At 40.9% G+C, this 17,175-nt stretch overlaps 1 protein-coding gene across 10 annotated transcripts in view; it reads left to right on the top strand.

The window, feature by feature from the left end:
- The window catches only part of ANKRD44 (ankyrin repeat domain 44), a 310,935-nt gene that overhangs the window by 72,045 nt on the left and 221,715 nt on the right, over window positions 1-17,175 (top strand). For 2 of the 10 annotated variants that reach the window (XM_061380535.1, XM_061380526.1), the window contains exon 2: window positions 4,576-4,919. The exons of the other annotated variants lie outside the window; for them this stretch is intronic. The gene's annotated coding sequence lies outside the window, so the exon portion shown is untranslated. The remainder of the gene's footprint in view (window positions 1-4,575; window positions 4,920-17,175) is intronic. 10 annotated transcript variants of the gene reach the window in all.

Below are 17,175 nucleotides of genomic sequence, written 5' to 3'. Positions count from 1 at the left end.
AGTCCTGCATAACTTTGCATTTAGACCTTGTTTACAATGAGGGAGAAATATGCATCTATCTTGTTTAAGCCACTGCTCTTTGGGATTCGCTGAACTACACTGCCAAACCTAATCGTTCTATCATGTCATGCTACCCTTAGGACTAAACTCATTCTTTGTCAGGGTCATGACCATAACATAGACCAAGATAAACTATATTTGCTGAAAAGAATCAACTTACTAGCACTATGTCAAGCCAAGTTATCAGGCAGTTTTCAGAACAGACTGTTTTCCTCATTCCATCTTTATTTGGTCTGACCATTTATATGGCAGGGTGGCAGGACAGGATAAACTTTGCTTGCTAAATTTATTTAGCAAACTGAGTGCCTACTATATTCCAGCCATTGTGCTAGGATCCAAGAATCCAGTGAAACTAAAACAGCCGTAGTCTCTGGCCTGACAGGGCTTACAGTCTGGTGGATATTAATCAAAGAACACACACAGAAATAGAATTACTCTACAAACTGATAAGTGCTCTGAGGGAAAAGCACAGGAAGCTACCAGAACCTACATAACAGGGGAATCTTATCTAGATGGGCAGTGGGAGGGTTGGTGAGGACAGGTTGTTCTGGACAAGGGCCTTTTGAATTGAGATCCAGGAGGTGAATTGGATTTAATGTGGTGAAAAGAGTGTATAGAATGTTCTAGACAGAGGGAATGGTCTGTGCAAAAGCTTGAGAAGGGAGGGGGCTGGGTGCATTTCAGGAGTGGAAAGGCAGCCATTGCATTTCTGTGCGTTACTGGTATACAATATGTAAAGGAAAGCAGTGGGGATAAACTAAGTTTACTTGGAAAGGATGTCAATTTTGTATGAATCAAGTATTATCTTTTATTGCAGTATTATAGAGAGTTTGATCATTGAGTTCCAGAACTGTCACAAAAATCATATCTTTTGTGTTTTTGGAGGTGATGCTCTGGGGCATGTAACTAAGCTCCAGGTTTTTCTCTGTGATTCTCTTTTGTGGTAATTGATATTTTGCTAATCATCTATCATTTAGACATTTGCACAAGTGGACAGTGGACACAAATGGAGTCAGCACTGAAGACATCACATGCATTGAAGCTTCTAGTGAGAATGTGAATGCCATGAGATATTTTTAATGAGCACATGCTCCCCTGAGTAGATATTTCTAAAAAAATCAGGAGCAGCATGGCTTGAATGCAAGTGAGTTAATGAGTCTCAGTTTTTGAGAAAAATATTGCTGAAATGGTACCTTTTTAGTTAATGCTACTAAAAGTAAAAACAGCGGAGGCAGGAAAATATTTGTTTTCCAAACACATTTTATTGATAGATTTGTGAGTCCTTAGAAAAGATGATTTAAGAAGTGATTCCTTCTTTGAATTTGACAGCTATAGTGTTTTGTGCCTTTCTTAAGCATCATAACTAGTACTGAAACATTCAGGAGTGCAGTACTATATGAGAACAAAGGTCTGTTCTTAGGGGGAAAAATCAGCTATTATATGAGACCCACAATTGATGGCAAGCAACCTAAAGAAGTTGAGTTTGCTCTAAAAATGAGTCTCTACTCCTCTCATTATCTGTGTTCTATACTGTTGCCATCTCTGCCACTGCCAGGTCAACAAGAACACTTAGTCTCACCTGTTTTCTTGACCTCTACCGAGAGACAGACAGCAATGTCTTGCTTCTCTTGATTTTCCCCTCTAGTATTTCTGAATGTTGCTGTGCCTTTGGTGCTTCTGTGGGAATCATTTAAATACAGTATAGTGAGTTCCCAGATGGCACTAGTGGTAAAGAACATACCAGTCAATGCAGGAGATGTAAGAGACGTGGGTTTGATTCCTGGGTTGGGAGATCCTCTGGAAAAGGGCATGGGAACCCACTCCAGTATTCTTGCCTGGAGAATCCCATGGACAGAGGAGCCTGGTGGGCTACAGTCCATGGGGTCGCAAAGAGCTGGACACGACTGAAGCAACTTCACGGGCACGCACATATTTTCTCTCACTATGTGCTCTGTACAGACTGGGACTTGACATGATATAGCAATTCTCTTTTTCTCATACCTACTGTAAAATTTTTTTCCTTTCTTTTTCATCCTTTTTCCTTCCTTCCCTCCTTTATTTTTTCAGTCGTTGTTGAGGGGAGGAATTGGCAGTTTGGGGCTTAGATTGAGACTATCTTTGTGATGAATGGAGACAAAAAAAGGAAACTTATTTGAAAGCTCCATTAAAGGGATATATAGGCAACATTTCTGACTACAGACTTGAAAGAAATGACTAGGCCTTGTAGATATCAAGTCTCAACACTATAAAGCGAACACAAGAAATCTTTTTTTTATTGGCCGACAGAAATATTCTTGTGTACATTCTCCTGTTGTCCTTTCTTTTAAATGCATTTAGGCTGTACCATTGACTAGCTGGGGAGGTGGGTTCAGTTGTTCAGACACCTGTGAGTGCTTTCAAGGTAAGAACCACATGTAATCTCAATCTGTTCTTAACTCAGGCAACAGATATATAGTAGATACTCAATGATGGTTTCTGAATGTATTTATACACAGTCAGCCTTTAGGAGAGGACGAGTGCCTAAAACCTAAATTCTGATCCTGCCAGGAAGGCTTTGCAGAGAAGTACTTTGTAGCCTGTATGGCCTATAGAAGTGGTAGAGGTTGAGAGATTCTGGATAAAGCTCTGAGTCTGTATTTTAAGCCTTTTTGGTTTTTACCTATTGGAGCATCACCAGATATGCACTTATGCTTAGACTGATTTGTCCAGGAGTGTCTTAGACTCAGAATTACTATTTGATGGTCATGTGACAAATAGCCCTCTGTACAGTGCTGAGGCCCCTATTCAGAGTGCCTTGTCTGGTGTTACTTCCCTTGATTTATTATTCCTGAGAGCTCCTCCTAGAGCACCATTGCTTGAACCACTCCTTTGCTCACTCAATCATGGACTACTTTGTGGTGGTAGTTACTTGTTTTAGTCCTATAAACCTACCCTCTTCGACAGTTTTGTTTGTTCTGGAAGGCAGAGGTTGGATCTCATACTGCCTTTGAGCCCCTCTGAGCATATAGTGGACAATCAACAAATATTTGAACTTGAAAATTCCAAGTGAATATAGTTTTGCTCTTACATAAGATTTAGCAATATCATTCTATCAGTTCTTTTATAGAACCCAAGACCATGCTTAACTGGGTAGACAGTTCTTATTGCTTGCAGTGATTTTCACATGCAAACCTTCTTTCTTTTGTCTTAGCTGTGTGTGTGTGTGTGTGTGTGTGTGAGAGAGAGAGAGAGAGAGAGAGAAAGTGTGTGTATACTTGTGTGTGTGAGGCTAAAGTTTGTAATGTCTTAACATGGAAAGCCCATGTTAGTAGGTAGTGGCCCATTCTCTCTGCAGGAGAAACATAGGGCTGGTTGAACAAATGCTGGTAGCAATGAATAAGGAATGCAGTTTGAAAGATTTAGCATTGAGTATAGCCTGCCTCCTCTTAAAAAGACTCTATTGAAAGGGAATAGTAGAACTCTACTGGAAGTGGTTTTCAGGTGAAATTTGGAGAAAGGCAATCAAATGGAGATTTAAAAATTTTAACAAAGTTTTGTAATTTTGGAAGTCAAGAACCATTACATTTCCACCACTAAGGTTAAGTTTGAGGTACTTTGCTGTTGATGTTGCTAAGTCGCTTCAGTTGTGTCTGACTCTGTGCGACTCCATACATGGCAGCCCACCAGGCTCCCCCGTCCCTGGGACTCTCCAGGCAAGAACACTGGAGTGGGTTGCCATTTCTTTCTCCAATGCATGAAAATGAAAAGCAAAGTCGCTCAGTCATGTCCGACTCTTTGCGACCCCATGGACTGCAGCCTACCAGGCTCCACTGCCCATGGGATTTTCCAGGCAAGAGTACTGGAGTGGGGTGCCATTGAGGTACTTACCTAACAGAAAACCCTATACCACCTGAAAGAATGAGGTGGATAGGAATGCATGACATGTGAAAATCTACAAAAAGTCAAAAAACCAGGTTGTAGGACAACTCTTAAAGTATGATCTCAATTATGTTACAAGACAGAATAAGAGATTTCTGTACATAAATGCATATAGTTGATTTGCAGAAAGAAGTCTAGCAGGATTCACACCAGACAGACCAATGGCTAACTACTTTTCGGGAGTGAAGATGGGTGGTTTTTTAAAATTTTCTCTATGTTTTGGTATTTGGGGGACTTTTAAATGGATAATATATTTATATATTATTTAGTTATAGAAAAAAATATGGCTAGTGGTCCCTAGACATTCTCCTGTCATTCCAGTTTTGTGGTGTCCTGTGAGAGAAAAGTGACAGAACAATTGAACAGTGTGTGGTTTTGAATTGTTTCATTCCATTACTTTTCTTGGCCCAAGATGAGTGTGGTTACACTTGAGTTATGGCTAAACAATGAGAAACCATGATACAAAAGAGAATATAAGCAGTTTTTGTTTATTCACTTTAAGTCAAGTCAATTTAGAACTCATCAGATATTGGATGAAGAATAAAAGTGCAGTCCTTAGTTTAATATCATTGATGTAATCCAATTTGTGTTTTCTAGAAGTTTGACTTTGGTCAGAAACATGCAGCAGCTGAGAGGCATGTTGATCATTTCTGGGAAGAAGCTAGGACATCACATTACAGAATGCTTTTGGATGTTTTATCCCACTGGATCCTTTTAAGAGCAGTGGATGAAGTCGCACAGGAAGCACTGGTTCTGCTTCATATGAACCAGTCGGTCATACGAGGAGATGGTCCCGGAGAAAATGATGTCACAAACTGAGCCATACTGATTCATGTTGAGGTTTGGCAGAAACCAACACAATTCTGTAAAGCGATTATCCTTCAATTAAAAAAGAAAAAAGAAAAAACAGAAAAACAAAACAAAACTGAGCCATAGATCTGGTAAGTGAGAGTCTAGAATTGGATGGAGCCAGGCTCTCTGGTTTCAAATTTTGCTCTCTTTCTACCCATGGGACTTCTCTGGTGGCTTAGCTGGTAAAGAATTTGCCTGCAATTCGGGAGATCTGGGTTTGATCCCTGGGTTGGGAAGATCCTCTGGAGAAGGGAAAGGCTGCCCACTCCAGTATTCTAGCCTGGAGAATTCCATGGACTCTACAGTCCATGGGGTCCCAAAGAATTGGACACGACTGAGTGACTTTCACCTCACTTCTACCCATGGGAGTGTGCATCAAAGCAAAGCAGCCCAGGAAATGTACTGGGACCATATTTTATGCCAGTAAAGCTCAGACCATTGAAAAGTATTATGAGAGAATATTAGGCTCAAAGGAAGAGGATGAGGGTCAGATAAGCTAACAAATATGAAAGAACCTTGTTGGAAAACTATCCGCACGTGAGGTGGTGTTTTGGCAATCAGTGGTGTGGCAGCACGTTCCATCTGTCCTTGTGAGAAGTGCTCAAGAGCTATCCTCTGTTTTAGATTCAAAAGCTGATGCAGAGGATGGGGAGCGCTGAGGAGGGTGAGAGCCGGGAAAGGAATCTCATGGATTGACTTCCATTTGGATGAGATGGACTTACTGCCATTAAGAGAAGCTACCTTCCAGGAGGAAGTGGGCCCTACCCAGGACCTTGGGATCGCCTCTTCTTTAGTGTGAACGAATTCTGAATGACAAACATTTTTGTCAGTGTGTCCATCCCCACCATGCGCTGTGTTGTTGGAACTGGGATAGTAGATGCTCATATAGGTGCACGCTCAGTTGCTCAGTCATGTCTGACTCTTTGCAAACCCATGGGCTGTAGCCCACCAGGCTTTTCTGTCCATGGGATGGTATTTAAAAAAAAAAAATTATTGGCTTATTTTAATTGGAGGATAATTACAATATTGTGACGGCCTCCGCCCTATATCAACATGTATCGGCCATAGGCATGTGTGTGTCCCCTCCCGCCTGAATCCCCCTCCCACCCCGCTCCCCACCCCACCCCTCCAGGTTGTCTATGGATTTTTAAGGCAAGAATACTGGAGAGGGTTGCCGTTTCCTCCTCCAGGGAAATCTTCCTGACCCAGGGATCAAACCGGAGTCTCCTGCATTGCAAGTGGATTCTTTACCACTGAGCCACCTGGGAAGCCCTAGATATTTGTGTAGGGCTCAGATCAAATGAAGTTCACTAGGCAGCTGCCACATGGGTACAACTTCCTGTGTCTTTAGGTCTGGATGAGGGTTTGTGCAGAGCTGTCTTATGAAGATGAGGCTTTCTGCTTCATCACCAGGTTCTAAGGCCATGTGCTAATTTGAGCATTGGATTTCTTTCTTTTATATATATATATATATATATTTTTTTTTTTTTTGTCTGCATCATGTGGCATGCAGGATCTTAGTTCTCTGACCGGGGATGGATTGAACCCATGCCCTCTGCAAGGAAAGCATGAAGTCTTAATGATTGAACCACCAGGGAAATCCCTGAGTGTTGGATTTCTTAAGGACCAACTTGATTATCACCTCCTTGTTGTTTTGTTAGGATTTCAAAACGGGCAGTCGTGATTACTCAGAAGGTCAGAACATGGGACACAGTGGTTTAGAGTCATCCATCCATCCACTCATACAAAATGTGTTATATGCCTAATATTAGTGGACACTGGAGGGTGGTGATGGATACAAAACCCAATCCTGTTCTTGCCCTGTAGCTTATAATCTGGTGAGGAGAGTGAAGAAGACAGCTGGAGATAACTATTCCATTAGAGTGTGCAGGTGAAGCACTGTGGGCACATAGTAGGTACTCAGAAATGGCACTTGAATGAAAGTGTTATCATAAATACATGAACAAGGCCCTAGATTCAAGGCCTAGACCAGAGCTTCTCAACCATGGTGCTCTTGACATTTGGGGCCAGATAATTCTCTCTCATGAGGAGTTGTCTCATGCACTGTAGGATGTCTAGAATATCCCTGGCCTCTACCTACTAGACAGAGAAGGCAATGGCAACCCACTCCAGTACTCCTCCCTGGAAAATCCCAGTGGGCTGCAGTCCATGAGGTTGCAGAGTCGGACATGACTGAGCGACTTCACTTTCATTTTTCACTTTCATGCATTGAAGAAGGAAATGGCAACCCACTCCAGTGTTCTTGCCTGGAGAATCCCAGGGGTGGGGGAGCCTGGTGGGCTGCCATCTATGGGGTCTCACAGAGTCGGACACGACTGATGTGACTTAGCAGCAGTGGCAGTTACCTACTAGATGCCTGTGGCACTCCTCACCCAGCTGTGACAATCAGAAATGTCTTCAGGCGTTGCCAAATGTCCCATAACAGGGCAACATTGCCCTTGGTTGAGAACCACTGGCCTAGAGGAACATGGGACTACCATACCATGTGTGGCAGGGCTAGGGAAGGGTATTCATGGTGAAAGAAAGTCAAAGTGTAGTTGCTCAGTCGTGTCTAGCTCTTTGCAACCCCATGGACTACAGCCTGCCGGACTCCTCTGTCCATGGGATTCTCTAGGCAAGAAACCTGGAATTGGTTGCCATTTCCTTCTCCAGGGGAACTTCCTGATCCAGGGATTGAACCCAGGTCTCCTGCATTGCAGGCAGATGCTTTACCGTCTGAGTCACCAGGGAAGGGTGTTCATGTTTAGGACATCCTTAATTGATTCATATTTCTGGTTCAGCTCAATTTATCCACAAGAACATGGCTATTGACAATGACTTAGCTAAATGAACATCTATTTTTATCCAAATCTGGATTGATTTCCTCCTTCCTTCTGATGGAAGAGAAAATGCTTTATTACATCAAACCCTGTGTATTCTTTTCTCTCTGAATCTGATTTTCTAGGCTTCCTTTCAGTTGGGTGGGGACAGGTGACAGAGTTCTGGCCAGTGGAATGTGGTTACTTCCTGACCTCATCCTTATGCTGCTGCTGCTAAGTCGCTTCAGTTGTGTCTGACTCTTTGCGACCCCATGGACTGCAGCCTACCAGGCTCCTCCGTCCATGGGATTTTCCAGGCAAGAACACTGGACTGGGTTGTCATTTCCTTCTCCAATGCATGAAAGTGAAAAGTGAAAGTGGAGTCGCTCAGTCGTGTCCAACTCTTCGAGACCCCATGGACTGCAGCCTACCAGGCTCCTCCATCCATGGGATTCTCCAGGCAAGAGTACTGGAGTGGGGTGCCATTGCCTTTTCCTGTAAAACCTCCCAAATGATCCTTTACTTTGTCTGTTTTGGCTTGTTGACTATAAGCACAGAATCCACAAGAGGACCCTGAGGTCCTGGGAAGTGAGGGAACCACTGGAGGAAGAGGGCTGAGACCTTGAATGGCCACGTGGGTCCCTGCCCTCTCTTAATCTGTGTTGGACTGGAACATGAGAAACAAACAAACTCCTACTTTGTAATGCCACTGAGATTTAGGGGATGTTTGGTATAGTAGTTAGCTTTCCTAATTAATGTACTCTTGCCTGTTCCCTCTCCTTTAATTGGTACCTCTCACATGTCATCAAAGTACTACTTATTACTTCTCTTTGGTCACTCTGGTGACCTACATGTGTCATAACCTAGGATATGGTCCTGTCATAGCAGTACCTGTGATAACGATTAATTGTATACCTTCTTAGATCACATGCTTTTCCCTTTTCAAGATCTTCCTTGGAAGGGATGAGTGTTTAGATCTGCCTTCAGCTGCCCTTTGAGACTGCTGGGACCTGGTCATGGAATAAGGAGTTTTGGTTGCCATCCAAGCAGAAAATTCTTCCTCCGTGTGGAGTTCATAGCAGCTTTATTCCCGCCCCCCCCCACCCCCCCGCCCCCCACCACAGTTCAAATGCTAGCATTCTCAAGGCAGAGCAAGGAAGAGGACAGTCAATCCTTTCATTTAATTTTGGCAAGACTGCAGGTTATGGTGCTCTGGGGAAATGCAGCCACAGATGCATCAACCTTTTTAAAAATTCTTGGCAATCTAACCCTTTAAGTAATAAAACTAAACACAGACAGTGCATCCTTGAAGAAAGCTTGTATTGGCTACATTTGTCACCAAGATCCCGCCTTCAAGATCATCCTTCCATCTGTGCTTGTGAAATTCAAGTTGTGTTTAGTTTATTTTAATCAGTACTTATTTCCTACATTATCATTTTCAGCATGTTAGTTTTATGATTAGCTCAGCAGTCACTACATTATATATCGTTTGCTTCCAGGTTATAGATTAGCATGAAGGAGTTTATATTTTCTGATTCTGCAGTGATAACTTAGTGCCTCTGTTTGAGGGTCAGCATAGCAGAGTTGTTAAGATTTGGATTCTGTAGCCCCATCACCTGACTTCTCACCCCAGCTTGGCATTTTACATTCTGTGCATCCTTGAGTCAAGTTGTTTAACTTCACTGGGCCTTGCTTTCAGGAAAATAATTGCACCCACTTCTGGAGCTGTTGTGAGAACCAAAGGGGTTAATTTGTATATGGACTTTAGGTGTGTGCCTAGCACAGTATAAGTGCTTTATAAATAAAATCTATCAGTGTTACTAAATGCCATGCTTTATATTTTTTATATATTTTAATTACGTGGTAATCAAAAGGAGAAACCAGTTATTCGTTAGGTCTTTAAACCTCCTCTGAGCATTTTAAGGACTTAATTAGCTAGAGTTATTACAACTCAGTTTTGGGAAAATTTTCTATTTTTGTATATACACAGACAGGAAAAAATATGAAAGAAAGAATTCCAAAATGTTAATAGCATCATCTCTGGAAGGTTTGATTATAGATGACCTTAATTCATTGAACATTTTCTCATTTGTACTTTCCCAGTCTTTACACATGAGCCTATAACTCCCGGTCATGCTCTTTCTGCATTCCTGTGTCAACTCTCTCTTGAAAACAAAACTTCAGACCACCCATTAGCAAATAATTTCTTTTTCAAGAAGTTGCCCCTAGACCATTTCTTTATTTGAAAGCTTTTAGTTCATCCCTACACTAGAAATTCAATTTACCACTGTATGAAATTTTTTAGAAGCAGTTGTTATTTCTTTTAGAACAAAGCATCAGAGGACAGGGGTTGGTGGAAACAGTAAAGAAAACCATTAAAATAGATTGCGTATTAGGTTGTTGTTTCCTGATGGAGATGGCAGGAGGTGGTGTTTTCTAGCTCATAGGGTGATGTGGTTGTTATAACAGCAGCCAGTGACTGGGCATCCAGGCCTCAGTTAAACCAACTGTTGTGAAGCTGGTCTCTGGAAGTTCTCTGGAAATTGGGTCCAGAATGGGTCCTTTTTTAAAATCAGATTCTGAGATCTAATTTTATAAGGAGGAATAGCGTTATGAAAGAAGATAATGTAATTGAGAAGAATCTGAAGATGTGGGTTCTAAATCCCATGTTATTATGAACTTATTACCTATGTGACTTTAGCAATGTCATTTCACAGCTCTGGGCCTCAGCCTCCCGACCTGTAGAACAAGGTGCTTGGACCACATCTGTGGTATCACTTACTATGCATCAGAATCACCTGAGGAGTACCTAAAAATAAAAAAATAACAATAGTACCTCAGCCCCATCCATAGAAACTCTGATTTAGTTGGTGTGGGGTACGCCCAGCAGCAGTATTTCTAAAAGTTCTGCAGGGGATTCAAATGTGCAGCTCAGTTGGATCACCTCTAAAATTTCCTGTAGCTGTAACAGTCTATTTTAAAATATATATAGCTGGTCTCTTACCAAGGGATTTATAAGCTACAACACAGCTTGTAATTGGGTTTACTGTAATGAAGAATACCAATCATTTTTGTCTTGAAAAACATAGAAAAGTTATTAAAGAGTTATTGAAGCTATGTCATTGATTTTTAAGGTAGTTCTCCAGAGGAAACCATAAAAGTTTTCTTCTATGAGGCATGGAGGATATAGGACAAAGAGAGTTTAATGTAGCCAGGAAGGAGAAATTGTTGTTTTTAGGTAACTGAAAGTGTTTTTCTCAAAAAGATTATCTTGGGAGAATTGGTTCATAGGCTTAGAAGACAATGTTTGGGTTGCAGGTTGTTTTTAAAGTAAGCATAGAAATTTCTAGCCCATGCCTCTTTTTAAGTCCCAAGGCAGAAATCATATTTTTATAAATGCCAAATTATTAGACCTGGTTTTGGGTCAAGATTCCAGTACTTGCTAAAGCAAATTACCCTTCCTTGGGAATCAAATTCCCCCAAACCAGATTTATTTTTAAAGGTAATACATTGGGAAAACATAAGAATAATTGACCATTCCTTTTATTTACTTAGCTTCAAATTATTAACCATACAGGAATTGGGCTGAGTGATATATAGTTTATCTTGGATATGGAAGAAGAATTAAGAGGTGTGGCATCAAATTTGATACTGAAGGTTTCCTCACAAGTCCTTTCTTTTCAAGCCTGTGGTCCCTTGGATCCCCAAAGGCGGTTATCATCCAACACATAAGCGGGTTATAGTAAATCCAAAGCCCAAGGTCACCTCCCTTCTGTCCTTTGCTCCCTCCCCATCACACACATTAAGAGCTCTGGCTATTTAATCCTCTTTTGTGTCAGAAGAATCTAGGTAAGATTCAGAACTGTTGTTAATTGCAAACAGGAATATACCATCTATATCGATGATAAATTTCACATTTGTTTTGAATTTAGAGCTTGTGAGCTATAAAAATTTTATACTGGGAAAGGACAGTAACTGATCTCACAAGGCATCAGGTAGGAGCAGATATAATTAAATAAGAGGTGCTTTTAAAACAATCAGTGTTTCTACTCATTACTGGCCCTTAACTCCCTTTTCCTGAAAAGAAAATTGAGTTTCCGTTTGAAAATCATGTGAGGCTTAAAAAAAAGAAGGTGTTTTTTTAAGTACGGAAAAGCATAACGAAGAAAACAAAAATTATCCCAAATTTTTCACTCAGGTAATCCTGTAAACATTAGAAACTCAAATGTCCAAAATGGACACAAAAGACTACTCCTTAGATACCTACTTAAAAATTTTTTTAAAAATAATAATTAAGTACAGTTGGGAAGGTCCCCTGGAGAAGGAAATGGCAATCCACTCCAGTATTCTCGCCTGGGAAATCCCGTGGACAGAGGAGCCTGGCAGGCTACAGTCCATGGGGTCGAGAAAGAGTTGGACACAGCTTAGTGACTGGACCACAACATGGTTGACTTAGTGTTGTGTTAATGTCTGCTATACTCCAAAGTGATTCAGTTCTTAAATATCTACTTTTTTTTTTTGACTGCGCTGGGTCTTTGTTGCTGCACTCAGCTTTTCTCCAGTTGCAGTGACCTGGGGCTACTCTCGGTTGCGGTGCGTGGGCTCTGGACGTGCACGCTTCAGTAGTCGTGGCACTTAGGCTGTGTTGTCCTGAGGCACATGGGATCTTCTCAGACCCCAGGGTTTGAACCTGTGTTCCCTGCATTGGCAGGTGGGTTCTTACCACTGAGCCACCAGGGAAGCTAAATATTTACTCCTAATAGAAAACTCTTTTTTTTAATTTAAAAATGAGGCTAGAATGTAATAACTAATTTTTGTTGTTGTTTTTTTTGACCTCTCACATGCCAGTTCCTATTCTAGCTTCTAATTCTCTCAACAACTATTATTAGATAGATACTATTATTATTCTCACTTTACAAATGAGAAGAAATGCTAAATAATTTACCCAGGATTATGGTTAATATGCAGCAGAGCTGAGATTTGAACTCAGATGACCTGGTTCCCAAGGCCCAACTCATAAGCCTATGCTGTATTTCACAAAATTTTGAGGACTTACACGGTAGAAAGTTATAATTACTCTTGTCGAGTAACTAGACTGCTATGAAAATAATGAATTATCATCTCAGGTTCTGAAGAGCTCATCTTAAGACCATCTCCTTCTGCTCCTTTTTTCAAACTCCTCTTTGAGATCAGTTCAGAAAAGCAGAATTTGTGGTTTTTTTTAAATTGGACTATAATTGACTGTCAGATTTGGGTTTTAATACCTGAAAGATTTGCAACTTTATATAGTGTTTCAGGTTAATTTTAATATGTTTATAAGGAGGAAAATGCCAATTGTATATACAGTATGTTGAAACTGATTTTCCTGTTTGCTCTTCTCCCCTTTTCATTTGTTTGATTTTTTCACTCTTAATCTCTTCTAACTGTGGTCAAGGTTTGAGCCATGGGGAACCATTTCCATCAGAGCAACGACAGTGGTCGTGGTGGGGTTTCTTGTACTCTGCCTGTTGAAGTCTAGGATGTGAGTTGCCTTCTAGAATGCAGAATGTGCTCAGGGAACAGTGTAGGGGACCCAGGCCCTTTCTCTAGTTGTAATCAATTTCTCAGAAGCCAACGTTTCATAAATACAGATAGGAAATTCTTTTCCTAAATGTACTCTATTACATATATGGAGGTGCATCTGCCACTTTTGAGGGCTTGCTTATTCATTTGTAGAATTATAGAGGTATTCATTCATCAAACTTTTTTCTTTAAAAGTTTTTTTTTGGCTTTCAAAAACTTATTTGTTGTATAAGTAATTAGTGGAGGTTTACAACAGATATGCAAGAATTAAAATCTGAAAATAATAAATGTTAGAGAGGCCATAGGTATATAGGAATGCTCACATACTGCTTCTGGGAGTGTAAATTGTTGCAGTAATTTGGAGATAGACGAGTTGAAGCTGTGTACACCCTATGCCCTAGTGATTTCATTCCTGAATTTATATCCATGGGAAACCCTTGCATCTGTATTTAAGGAAACAATTACAAGAGTGTTTACCACAGCATTGTTTGTAATGAAAAAAATAGACAACTTGGAAACAAACCTCACTGAAATGGAAAAATAGAGTGGTATTTTTCATGTAGTGAAATACTATACAGGGGTAAAAATGAATTCACTAGGATTATGTACACCAACGGCTTTCCCAGGTGGCTCATTGGTAAAGAATCTGCCTGCCGATGCAGGGGACATGGGAGACTCGGGTTTGATCCCTGGGTCAGGAAGATCCCCTGGAAGAGGAAATGGCAACCCACTCCAGTATTCTTGCCTGGAAGATCCCATGGACAGAGGAGGCTGGCGGGCTCCAGTCCATGGGGCCACAAGAGTTGGACTCGACTCAGCAACCGAGCACACAGGTGCATGTGCACCAACATAAATCTCCAAAGCATAATGTTGAATGGAAAAGACAAACTTCAGAAGGATATAGACAGTATGATTCCATTTGTATAAACCTTTAAAACATGTTGTGCACGGTTATAAACACACCCAGTAAATATTTAAACACATGTGTAGAATTGATAACTACTGGTATCAGGGTGGTGGTGGAAGGATGGGTGATGGGTGTGGGGCTTTCCTTACATCTGTCGTGTTTCACTTCTTAACCAGGGTAGTAGGTACAATGATGTCTGTAATGCTAATGTCCAAATTGTTCGTATGCTTTAAGTATGTCACAGTTTAAGAACAGAAAAGAAAGCAAGGAGCTTGAAACCTTGTTGGAGTTTTCTCAAATAACAACAGCAAAAAAATCAGGAATAAGAGAGGGTAATAAGAGAATAATTCGATGGAGTAACATGAAATGACTACTTTGCCTAAGCAAACTTGTCGAAAGCAAACATGGACAGAATGAACAGAGAAACATCTAGGTCGTGAGGATGACGACCTTTCTTCCAAGCTTCTCCTGACCCCCTTATTTTGTGGCTGTGATAACCTAGTGAAAAACCAAGGAGGTGACAGTGAAGGAAAGAGGATGTGTTCTTGGGCCAAAGAAGGGTTCTAAATCGTCTAGAAGAACAAGAGTATGAGATGTTTTTCAAAGTTACACCACCCAAAGGTGATGGGTGTCTCAAGGCTTAAGCACAACTTACATTTTCATCAAAGTTTCTGATCCCTAAAGAAAATATGTAGTTCTCATTACTCATCATTCTTGCTAGGGTTTTGTTTGTTTCTTTTTGTCTCCTGCCTTAGAGCTTTTCAGCTGTGGGAGATGTTTTGGAACTTGGCTTCTCGACAGTCTTTCTCTTCTTGTGTCTGCTTTCAGGGCAGTGGCAGGTACTTGTAGGCAATAAAGAAAAATAAAAAGTACAAAGCAGGTCCTGACAGTTGTTTACAGCACAAGTGCTGGGATTGATGGCTTAACCTGTCTAACTTAAAAAGAAAAAACAAACCCATCTCTTGTTCTAGAAACGCTTCTTTATTCTCTGTCTTGTTCGAAGTGCCTTTCTTAGCTAGAGCAGTCACTAAATAGAGGATTTTAGTCCAGGAAGTATCTTAATACTGGGATTTTAGTATCGGAAGAGATCTTAGACATGCAGTGCCGTGTTCTTTGTTAGTTGTTTGGCCTGAGGCGACCCAGTCCTGGATCTATGGTAGGTCTCTATGGTAGACCTCCAAAAGGATTTTACAGATGGTAAAAGCAAGATTCTGACATGTGGGAAGTAGTCTTACCCTAGAGGTGACAGAGTGGGACTAGACCCCGGCACTCCTGTCCTTCCAAGCAAGAACTTTCTGTTGTGCCAGGTTGCCTTCTTTCCTTTTGCTGCTGCTGCTGTTGCTGTTTAGTTGCTCACTATGTCCTCCTCTTTGTGACCCTTTAGACTTGTAACCTGCCAGGTTCCTCTGTCCATGGGATTGCCCAGGCAAGAATGCTGGAGTGGGTTGCCATTCCCTTCTCCAGGGGATCTTCCTGACCCAAGGTTTGAACTTGCATCTCCTGCGTTGCAGGCAGATTCTTCATCTCTGAGCCACCTGGGAAGCCCTGGCCTTGCTTTTTCAGTCCTTACCAGTTGGTGGAACTGATAAAACTTTTTCTTCCTATATTGTATCTCTTGGAGAAGGAAATGGCAACCCACTCCAGTATTCTTGCCTGGAAAATCCCATGGACAGAGGAGTGTGGCAGGCTACAGTCCATGGGGTTGCAAAGAGTCGGACATGATTGTATCTCTGACTTTTTCAAGTTATCTCTGGTGAAAAGAGACATATTATAACATGTCCTTCAAAATGAGGGAAAACTGACAATGAGGGTGGTGAAGATAAATGCATTTATCCGAGACCCTCATTTGGCTGCTTCATATCCTTAGCGAAAGTTTCCCTGGAAGAGATGAGAGGCTGAGGCAATCTGAGTTATGCTTTCTGCGGGAGGAGTGACTTTCCTCTGTAGTAGGGCTATAGTGGGCGTTTGTGGTCAGGCCTGCTAGTCAAAGAATAACCAAGCTCTTCTGCTAAAAAATGTTTCCTTATCTAGCAGATATGTTTTACAGTAACTCAAATTACATGTAAATTAGGAGAATACGTTCTCCCAATTGTTTTTGTAAAAGTAACTTTCACACCACATAGTATGTCTCAAAGTAAATGATCTATTGTAAGCCCACCTGCTAGGCAAAATAAAGTGGGCTCCTGCACATCCATTTAATAAAGGCTGTTAACTGTCTCAGAGATTTTAGTGCTGGTTTATACTAACAGGTAGATTTCTAAGGCAAGATTCTTCTGAGACGGATTGCTGTGGGCCAACTGAAATGCTTTAGCTGAGAGCTGTGCTTGTAATCCTTGCCCCCAGCCCAACCCCACTCCCCACCCATGAAATATATTCAGCCTGACACGACACCTAATTGAAGCATCTGTTTTCTGGCTGTGGAGCTTCCTGCCAAGATGAAGGGTATTTGTAGTCAAGTTTAGCCACTGAGCAAATTGCTAATGTCCACCCATGACAACTCTTGATCATATTTCTCTCTCTAGAGTGTATTCCTTGTCTCAAAATATACACTGACAATACTTTGAATGGAAAAGATGGCAGAGAAATAAGAAAATCTTATTATATACAGAATCCATTTTCTAGGCTAGCAAATATGTTATTGAGGGAATAATAGTGGTTAATCTAACTCTTTGTTAGATGATAACCTAGTTGGACTTATAATCAAATATTTAGGCTTGTTAATGACAAAGTTTTATCCCCAGAAAAAGTGGGAATATAGTGTTACTGAAATTTAAATTTATGGCAAAGGAGAAGAAATAAAAGCTGCGAGGGAACTAAGGCCTGCCCCCCCCCCCCAAAAAAAAAAGGTTCTTTCTTTTCTACATTTAAAAATATTATATACTTTCACTTAAGTTTTCTGGATTGATTTCAAAGTAATTTATACAGCACAGACTTTTCTGTTGATATGAAGAAAAGTGCTCCAGGAATATTCCTCTGTTACACTTTTAATAAAATTATTTGTGTAGGACAAATAAGGTGGACAGCTTTCTAAAGTTTGTTAAAATAAAGGGAATCTTT

Source organism: Bos javanicus, chromosome 2, assembly GCF_032452875.1.
Source record: "Bos javanicus breed banteng chromosome 2, ARS-OSU_banteng_1.0, whole genome shotgun sequence".
Classification (NCBI taxonomy): domain Eukaryota; kingdom Metazoa; phylum Chordata; class Mammalia; order Artiodactyla; family Bovidae; genus Bos; species Bos javanicus.
This window is presented reverse-complemented; position numbering and strand designations above follow the sequence as displayed.